The sequence below is a fragment of the Gymnoscopelus braueri genome (assembly GCF_963280865.1).
Source record: "Gymnoscopelus braueri genome assembly, chromosome: 12".
Taxonomy (NCBI): Eukaryota; Metazoa; Chordata; class Actinopteri; order Myctophiformes; family Myctophidae; genus Gymnoscopelus; species Gymnoscopelus braueri.
Genome location: NC_137614.1, coordinates 26995849 through 27003348, shown reverse-complemented (window position 1 = coordinate 27003348; position 7500 = coordinate 26995849). Strand labels below are relative to the sequence as shown.

At 41.2% G+C, this 7500-nt stretch overlaps 1 protein-coding gene across 1 annotated transcript in view; it reads left to right on the top strand.

Annotated features, from left to right (window-relative positions):
• Window positions 1–7500, top strand: part of tshz2 (teashirt zinc finger homeobox 2) — a 49518-nt gene that overhangs the window by 22214 nt on the left and 19804 nt on the right. The gene's annotated exons all lie outside the window — the stretch shown is intronic.

The window sequence follows — 7500 nt, the reverse complement described above, 5'->3', positions numbered from 1 at the left end:
AATCTGCAACATAAACTGTTGTTTTGGACAGTTAATATAGGCTACCTATTTACTCCTGTAATGTAGCTATAATGCTACACTAAGAACGTGTAGGCATGTTGGCTCTGACTGGAGCAAAGCAATATGTGGCAACATCTCTCACTAGGACAGGGTATTATGGACAAAATCAAACCAAACCTCAGTGACAATATTGTGGGGATGACTATTGGTGCTAACACAAAATATTTACACAATGACAATTTTTTTTTCATAAATAATGATCAGTAATGCCTATATAATAACGAATGGGGTAAAGGCAAATAATAAAACAGCTCGAACAGTCAGGCCGTTTTATTTTTGCCTTTTATTTGCCCTAAGTTCTGAAAATGTAATCACTTTACGGTAATGTAAATGCCTTTAAAAGCAGGTAACATGGCATATCGTGATATTACGATATCCCAAATGCCAGAAGGTATCTAGTCTCATATTACGATATCAATATACTATTTACATATTACCTAATCTGGGAACCCATCGCCAAATGAAAAGGAAAAACAGCGCCCTCTGCTGTTTTTTACTATCTCACTTGGCTCTGGGAGGAAGTCGACGTAGCACACGTACGCAAGGAAACCGGGGTTTTGGTCTGCCTTCAGCCTTTCACTTCCGGTGGTCCGACTATGTTTTCATTCCCACTAACAATATTTCTACACAGAACACTAACACCACTTCTCCCAGTTTCTATTATGAAAGAGCAAGTTAAAATGTGAATATCTTTCCGTGGTTTTGTCTGCTCCGAGGACGCTATTGTTAAATGAGTATCGGTTTGTTTCTAGTGGGGAAGGATCGGCAGACACGTAAATCCCGCCCACTACATTTGATTGGGTAAAGCGCGGCCTGCTTCCTGATCTGAAGGCACGCCCACTTGTGGGCCAGTGCGTACGCGATATGACGAACCCCCCCGACAGATTCAAACGCAGAGCAGAATCTGTTCTTGAGAGATTACACATTACCTAGCCCTACGAATACTGTATGTATCCCCATAATGGTAGGGTACTTTCAAGCAAAAACTATGCTACATGTGTACTTATCTTATGCAATACAATTATCCCTATTATACCCAATGCCTCAGCTAAACTATTTTTGAATTTAGCTTGAAAATATCTGACTGTGTGTGTGTGTGTGTGTGTGTGTGTGTGTGTGTGTGTGTGTGTGTGTGTGTGTGTGTGTGTGTGTGTGTGTGTGTGTGTGTGTGTGTGTGTGTGTGTGTGTGTGTGTGTGTGTGTGTGTGTGTGCGCGCGTGCGTGCGTGTGTGTGAGCTACCTTGATATACAGTAGGAATGTCTGATGTTTACAGTACCATACATTATAATACATATGCATAATTCATAAAACTAATTCTGTGGGGATGTTGGACCTCATTATCAGGCTGTTGGTTGCATAGTAGAATATACTAATAAACATAAAGGGGGTTAGTCAAATGTAAGCATAGTTTACTTGACACAGCTGAGAAAGTTCTCAACAAAGGCTGGCGATTTATTATCACCATTAGATTTGCGATATAGGATAGGAACAAAATGCACTGTGAACTTCACCCTATTGTAGGATTTGAGGGAATAATTTTCTCTATAATCGTAATGATTTTAGGAGAATTATTAAGGGCCGTGGCTGTTTTAGCGATGAAGTGTAATGATTTGCACTCATTACTATGGCTCCAGTTGAGGTATCAGAGTGGCCATCGGCAAAATGTTCCCTGGAAAGCCCATTAGAGTAGAAAAAATGTAGAATTCTCCAAGTTGTTTGCATATGATACACATCTTTGGCCAATTCTAGAGAGGAGGCAGTGCAAAGTGGTTTATGGGCTCCAAAAATGTGAAAAATTATGACACTTGTGAAACATGTTCCTTAGAGTGCTATATTTTCAGTATAATGAAATCTCAGTCTGTAGTTAATCCACGAGAAACATGCAATTTTACTAAAATGGAAGTCTGTCTGTACATTTAAATACTGGATCAGAATTAGCATTAGCATCTATTGCCTAAAATATCTATCTTTGTGTATTTGTGTATGCTGAAAAAAGATAATGAATAATATTCTGGATTGGAGGTTTCGATTAGCAGCTTCAAAATGTTTGATAAAAGATTTTATGATGATATGGTCAGTTTATTAAGGCATGCGGTTCTGCATGTTTTAATGGCTTTTTCCCCCCCTGAAGTGGAAAATATTAGTGGGAGCTTCCAGTATTTATTATTGTGGCTTGTGCTAGTCTCTAACAGTACAGTGTCCAGTGTTAGCCACGTTATTGTAGCAGCATGACCGGGCACCATCTTGTGCCCCGAGCCTTAGCAGCAGGCTGTTCCCTGGCAGCTGGATGGCTGCATGGCTGGCTCTCGCTCAGTGAGGCACTGGGTTGAGCTCGCTCAGATTTGGGTCTGTGAGTTATTGACCCTCTTTGGTAAACCCCTCTGAATGACAGTGGCATAATTCAGGCTAAAAGTTTGCACTGTCACTGGGATGAGCTAACTGTCTCCCACGAATATATGGGTGCAATTTTCGAAATAGGTTTATAGCAATTCTTGGGAGTGGAGGGCGAGATAGTGATATTACTGACTTTATCACTGCAGCTGAACACCATCTAGTACCTCTCCCCTCTGTATCTCTCTATTCCTCTACTGGAGAGTGAAGTGAAGGATCACACAGACCATACATCCTAGGTACCACTAAAGGGAAAATGTGGAGTCCAGCTTCAGTGCGGGACAGGAAGATGAAATGTCCCCATTACAACAATGCTGTATTATCTGTTCTTATTATAGGATGATATGTTCTAATGTCACAAATTGTGTTACAATTTCTTGCCTCTCTTGAAGTGTGTTATAGAGCTGGCGCTTAATGATAACTCCTCTTGACAACAATGGGTTTTGTATGTAGAGCAAGCGGATTGTGATTGCTGTCTGTATTTTTATCTAATTAATTGGTTTGGCAGTTTCTTGTTATTTTACAATGAGTACCCCTGAAATTTTGTTGTGTCCTCATTATGATACAATCTGAATTGTGTTGTGCCCATATGTAACATATTATATTCATGTACAATATTACATAATACAGTATTAACATCAGTATCTATTACAACACAAGAAAAGGACTGAAGGCATAAATGAAAAATAAAGGTTACTACAGAAAGATTTGCTAAGCAACAGTGCTTTGTCTAATAATAGTGTCATCCTTTCTATACAGTACACTTTTAAAGGACTTGCGGCATAAAGCAAAAATAATTGTTACTAGTACAGAAATACTTGCTAAGCAACAGTGCTTTGTCTAATAATAATGTGTCATCCTTTCTATAAAATACACTTTTACTAATCCCAGCTGCTGTCTACCAATTATGATGCATTTCCTTGTATGTCTTTCCATCGGTGCAGCATGAACAGCTCATTGTTGAAACTCTTATTGGATCTTTATTCCCCCCCCCCCCCCCTCCATGTGCCAGGACAGAATTTGAACTCATAAGAATCTAATATAAGGAAGCTGGTATAGTGCATCCTATAAATTGATTTTGACCTAGCCTTTGAACAAAAGGAACACTGTTGCATTGCCTTCCACGGCTGATGCCACTCCCTCTTTGGCTCATGGTGAATACTCCCCTTTAATAGTGTGATGGGTGGTAGCTGGATGAAAAAGCGCCCTATTTAGTGGGCTGAGGGGAGAGGTAGGCAGAGCGAGGATGGGGTTTCTGTGACTGGCACCGATCAATCATTCCGTGAGGGGAGGCTAATGAAGCGGGCTGTGGTTTATTAAAGGGTTAGCAGGGAAAAGATTACTGCAGGGCCCAGGCTTCCCAGAAGCCAAGGGGAAGGATACAGTGTACCTCTGATGGTTAGGGGCTAGCCATAAAGCAATCAAGGTGTTTACTCGACACTGGCTTCCATTATGTGACCTGGGTGTGAATGCAGCCATTTTTTGAAACGTGTCTTTTGGTGAAAGAGAAGGACTAATAGTACGAGCGTTAAGCCTGAGTTGTGCTTAGTTGTGCGTGGGTGTCGCGCTCTGAAAATAGCTGATCTACTGTGAGTTTGTCGATCTGCTATTTTAGGTGTGCTACACCTGTGCGCAACTATGTATAAATCAGGTTTTAGTCGAACCGCACTCAGCTTGCATGCCAAATTACGCTGTTTGATTGTGAAGTTAAATCGTGTTGAAAATATACTTGATAATTGTGGTAATGAGTACACATGAATGCACCATGAATACAATATTTTGACTTAGTTTACTTACTGTAGTTTACCTACTAGCTTGGCATTTGCTAATTGGAAACTGTAGAGTGCAGCAACATTTGTGTGGTGCAAATGCTGTGCATGGATATATAATCCCATTTCAAGCTAACAGTTGGTAGGTTGAAGTGAAGTTTGTACAAGAAAAAAGAAAAAATAATAACCTTATTCTGTATGAGAGCATTGAAACCAGGGCAGCCTCTCAGATAGTTTGAAAGACAAATGAGTAGCGAGGGAGTGAAAAATGCAAAGCAGATGTTTTTCTCACCATTTTTAATGGCAGCAAAGACATTACCGATGCCATTACAGAGACCTTTTATGGCTTCTTTTAATCCCCTGGCCTGCCTGAGGAAAGAAACCCCTTGTGGTGCAAAGTAGCCTCTTTACTTCAGAAACGACAATTTGAACCCATTTCCAATTCACTTCCCTAATCTGCCACAGGGTTTTACATGGTTTCCCCTGTAATTATTTGGCTCGGAAATCAAAGGTAAAGCACATTACAATGCGCCTCTTAGGTAAACACATGCTAGTCATCAGCCAGGGCTTGACTGAAAGCGTCTTTTGTAATAAATAGCAGCAAACTGCTGCAGCTATGTGCGTAATGGATCCACTGCTACTCACTGCTGTCATTTTTGCTCGCATTAATCAAAATGAATAGTTGATAATGGCTATCGTGCAGCGCCAATAACCATTCCAGATACATATATATTTATATATATATATATATATAAGTTAAGCACATTAGATTTACATGTGGCTCCGTGTTCAATGTCTGCTTCCTGCGTCGGATCCAACCTGTAAAGCTCAGAGGAGCCCTTACAGGGGTCCGGTTAGGGGGCTGAAAACGAGGAGGAGAGATGAACTATATGGCTCCATCCCACAGTCCAAGCCGACAGTATATCAGTGGAATCGCAGCCGCATGGGCGTGTGTGTGAACGCTCCGCTCATAAATATCCCCGTCCCCCCCCATAGGGGCCCCTCTGATGGTGATGGCGAAAGGATGTCGCTGTCTGGGTGATTGAATGCTGCTGGTCCCGGCCCTGGGCACATCCCTGCTCGCTGGGGCCGAGTGGGAGGCCTACCGCTGAGTACTGGCCTGAAGGGGCTGACCTGAAGGCAGGCAGCCACACAGCAGCAACGCAGCACGATAGGACTCCTCTCTCTCTCTCTCTCTCTCTCTCTCTCTCTCTCTCTCTCTCTCTCTCTCTCTCTCTCTCTTGTTTTATCTATCTATCTATTCTCCTGAGACAGGCACGGGAACAGGAACATAAGTGCTACTACCCAGTCCATGAGCAAAAAAACTCATTTATTATCAGAATACCGGTACAGAGCATAATTCAATTGTATGCAGTATTTATTTTCTATAAGAAATGATGGGAATTCATTTAAAACTGTGAAATATTCAAATCCATAAAATAGATTATTCCTCACTTGTACGTTTAGCCTTATCTGAACTGCCAAAGTCTTTATTTCTTACACCCCCACCCCACCTCTCTGTCTGTCTGTCTGTCTGTCTGTCTGTCTGTCTGTCTGTCTGTCTGTCTGTCTGTCTGTCTGTCTGTCTGTCTGTCTGTCTGTCTGTCTGTCTGTCTGTCTGTCTGTTTGTCTCTGTCTCTGTCTCTGTCTCTGTCTCTGTCTCTGTCTCTGTCTCTCTCTCTCTCTCTCTCTCTCTCTCTCTCTCTCTCTCTCTCTCTCTCTCTCTCTCTCTCTCTCTCTCTCTCTCGTTCACCCACACAGAAATGCAGAAATCTAAGATAATCAGGGCCCAGTAATTAGCCTTACTTGCTGTATAGTAATTGGGGGCAGAGGGAGGTTGCTCTTTCCATACCCTCCCCCCCTTTTGATAATTGCACACTTTAGGTTGCCCCCTATGTTTCAATTTCTCATCCTCCTAAAGTCAGTTCCCATACACAATGCTGTTATTCTAACGCAGCGGCCGCCATGTCTTTCATCAGTCACCAGCAGCTCCAAACTTTTTAAGAGCAGAGATGGGGGGGGGGGTGTTCAGTTTTGAATCCCGCTGTCTATTCCCTTTTTGGGTTTCGGTGCCGTCAGCCTCCGCCATGAGAGCCCTGACACTGTCCAGGTCCGTCCTACTTGGCAAGAGGGAGAGCTACAGAGAAAGGCAGAGTTTATTTCCTGTTCTTGTGAATCATATATCAGTACAATTCCCCTCTGTGCTGTTTGGCAACGGCAGAATGACGGGTGTCATTTATCATACGGACTGAAAGAGGCTGTGGGAAAAGGGGTTTGGATTCTTGTGGAAGTGCAGGGACTCTCCTTAGTGGTGGATCATTAAACGGAGGAGTTTTTCAACAGGGATATGAGTAACTCTTTCGTGCTGGTACTTTGCTCCCCCAATTGCCCTGGCTGGCTCAATCATTAAATGTCTTAAAAACACAATTCACTAGTTTCATATAAATACTAAAGGGATGATGGCATTTTACTTGTGATTGGGGATTTTGTCCTTCTGAGTCCATTAATATACTTTTCAGATTTGCTATGAAGTCAGCTCTCTGGTCATGTTTTATAACTAATATATTGTGACCATAATATGATTTGCAAAAGTTTGCTTTGACGAATTTGGTGAGCCATGTTTATGTCAGAGTCTTTTTCTCCTGCATATTAACAGTATTTAGCCTTGGTATAGATATGATAGGTGTGGCTACTGTTACTTTGAATAGAGCGATGGCTTTCCCAACCTGGTCTCACAATAAATTTGTATATAGTTACAAAAATGAAATGAAATGTAACGATTAAACTTTTCATATGATACTTTACAAATTAAAGGTGGACTCAAACCAGAAGGTTAAACTAACCTTAAAGCTGAAATAAGCAATATCTTTGATAATAACATTGAATGAAATTATCCTCTATAATGTGAATGTATTGAGAACAGCCCCAAAAACTTTCAGCACCAAATTAAAGTCTACTGCTGTACACGGGTAGATAAATATACTTTATCTACCCGCTCATTGTTTACTTTTTGATTGTCTGCCCTCGGCTCATGTACATGGACAAAAGCAAAAGTGAAACTAATGTCAATGTTATAGTGGCTAGTTGATTACATCTAAAACACACATACAGTACATGAAAAAAATGACTTTAACATACCAAAACAAAATACGGCATTAATAGAAAAAAACATCTTTGTTTATGTACGATATACATTACAGTCGAACAAATTAGCCAAACCACAAACAAAATAAGGGAAAATCCGTAACTCACAACGCATCGTCTATATATATGTGTGTGT